Genomic DNA, 2,500 nt, shown 5'->3' on the forward strand with positions numbered 1-2,500 from the left:
TTCGTTATCGTTGTTGTTGTCATCGTCATCCTTATTATAATTACTGTTGCTGCTGTTGTTGTTGTTATTACTATTATTATTATTATTATTATTATTACTATTGTCAACATCATCATCATCATCATCATCATCATCATCATCATCATCATCATCATCATCATCATCATTATTATTATTATTATTATTATTATTATTATTATTATTATTATTATTATTATCATTATTATTATTATTATTGTTATTACTGGACAAGTATCGCTTGAAGATAGTAAAAGAAGTATCTATCATTTCAAATTAGTCACCATTCGAGGTTGGTCCCCATCCACACGAAACTCCCGCTAGCTTCACGCTCCTGTTTCTTCTTGTATAATCATTTTTTTTATTCATCTTCTCTTTCTTTCTTTTTTATATTTTTGGTATATGTCTATGCGTGCAGGAATAGCATTCTATTGCGTTGTTTCCTGGAACGGGAAGCTGTTGCGACTACTAATGGTTAATTCTGAAGCAAAAATATAACAATAAATAAAAGTACAAATAAGCATCTCCTTTTAAATACGAAGTAATACATATTTCGGTATGAAATGAGTTCCTTGAGGCTATCCAGAAACAATGTGACAAAATTTTAGGTTTTTTTTTTTTTTTTCAGGTGACATAATTTTTTTTTATTTTTTCGTTTCGTAGGAACTATGTTCAGTTTTATTTATATATTTTATATTTCCTCCCACTTTACACGTAAATGCTTTGGTTTGGAAAATATATTCCTGAGAGAAAAAAAATCTCAAAATGTGTTATGTGCTTAAATATATTTGTCATATTTTTATAGTTTTCGCATTACAGTTTGTAGTTTGTATTTCTTATTTTCGATCCTCAAAGATGGCAACGAAGTTGCATTTTATATTTCAGTCTTGTATTTCAGTTATAAGAATATCTTGCGTAGGCATCGCAGAGTGGCAAAAAAGTCCGCTTCACAATCTCTTGGCTCCTTGTTTAAACCCGGTGTGTGCCGCATTATTGAAGTGTCTTCAACTAAAATCGTGTCAACTCCAATGTAAAGGCCATTCTTACGAAAATGTGCCTATCTTTTACTCGCAGCAGTGGCTGGTTAATGTTGTTAAGATGAGCAACTATCTTGTGGTGGACACTTCTACGACCAGAATTTAATATGGTTAAGGGACTAATGTTCATTTCATCTTCTAGGACAAGATATTCCTTAATTCTGTATCGATTTTCTTTTAACTGTTTATCAGTAAAAGATTGAGTGACGGGAATCTTGCCAAAGTTGGTGTAGTAGAAATTTATTAGGCAAACATTTATCAACTCGTAGAGTTATTACCTAATAGCATTTAGAATCAACATCTGTCCTTTTTTTATTATTAAAAGACTTTGGAACAGGTTTAGGATTTCTTAAAGAATGCCAGTAAAATGAATTAAACCCTATTCACCATGTTAAACGTAGTACGGAAGAAATACAACCTTTTCAGCAAAACTTGTTCTAATTTAGGGATGAAAGCTGTTGTTATGCTAATATATGTGTATGTGTGTGTTTATGTATATTCATATGCATGAACGTACACAGACCGCATGCACTGGCACATATGTATGCATACATTAGATAGTAGGATTCGAGCAAAGAAGCAGAAGTTTGTATTGGCAATATGCCAGTATAAAGAGTTGAAAAGTAACCGAAACAGGGGCGGCTGTCAAAAATACGCATGCTATCAATTCTTACTTTTTACCCAAGATTTATTTAGTATGCTATATTTTTCAATGACAAATATAACTTCTCTATCCCAAATCATTATATATATGTATGTATGCATCTAAAGATATTTGCAAAATTTCAAATAATATTCACGCATGCACGCATCGACAAAGAGACACCCAGAACAGACGTACACAGAGGCGCACATACACAAAGACACATGAGCACAAATACACACACATACTCACATACACAAACACGCGCACACACACACACACACACACACACACACACACACATACAATTAGTCTTGCACTCGTTTAAATTAATTTTGTTTCAATTCTAAAAAGAAAAAGAAAAATACCTTTCCACAATTTCAGTTTTGTATAAATCTGCTCCTCTTCCTCACGTGTCTCCAAATCCCGTCCTCAGCCCCATAATAACTTTCTATATGATTTAGAACTCGACCACATATTTCTGCACGCGTAGATAATTACCGAACCAGCAGACAACTAGAGAGCCTCGATACGATGAATCGACTTCCTTGAAAAACTAAACAGATCTTTGAAAAATAATTTTCAGTATTTGAATCTACTAATCACAAGACAGTCGTATGAAATCTATGAGGGTCCACCTTCAGAGATTAGACAAAGCTATAATGTTCTATACAGGATACATAACGTGACAATGTTATATAATAATGAATTTATCTATCGTATTTACTAATTAAATGTTCGTTGAAAAATAGTAATCGAAATATTGTGGTATATAATGTCTGTCAATTGGTCATTTATCTCA

Source organism: Octopus bimaculoides, chromosome 15 (assembly GCF_046866305.1).
Source record: "Octopus bimaculoides isolate indiv1 chromosome 15, ASM4686630v1, whole genome shotgun sequence".
In the NCBI taxonomy this organism is placed as follows: domain Eukaryota; kingdom Metazoa; phylum Mollusca; class Cephalopoda; order Octopoda; family Octopodidae; genus Octopus; species Octopus bimaculoides.